A 336-nucleotide genomic window follows, 5' to 3' on the forward strand; every position below is an offset into this window, starting at 1 on the left:
TATTCATTAAATATGAATGGGGGGCTATATTTAATGCAGCAAAAATTGTGCCTTTTCAAGTGAACCAGTAAAGAAATGTATATAGCTGAAGTAATGCAGTTTCAGCAAACTGTATCTATTATTTATTATCTTGTGGAATGTACTAGATAGTTAAGCATTCTAAGACCAAAAGAACATATTCACATTTATGGCGTTGCATGCAACTTTTCGGGGAAATTTGGGAGGTACTCTTCATTATTCTATTAAATTCTTATCAAAATCTCATGCTATAAATATTATATTATAGCCGGGCTCGGTGGCTCAGCCTGTAATCCCGCGCCTTTGGGAGGCTGAGGT

The sequence above is a fragment of the Carlito syrichta genome, unplaced genomic scaffold (genome assembly GCF_000164805.1).
Source record: "Carlito syrichta isolate Samal-C Ts95f unplaced genomic scaffold, Tarsius_syrichta-2.0.1 Scaffold308891, whole genome shotgun sequence".
NCBI classification, from domain to species: Eukaryota; Metazoa; Chordata; class Mammalia; order Primates; family Tarsiidae; genus Carlito; species Carlito syrichta.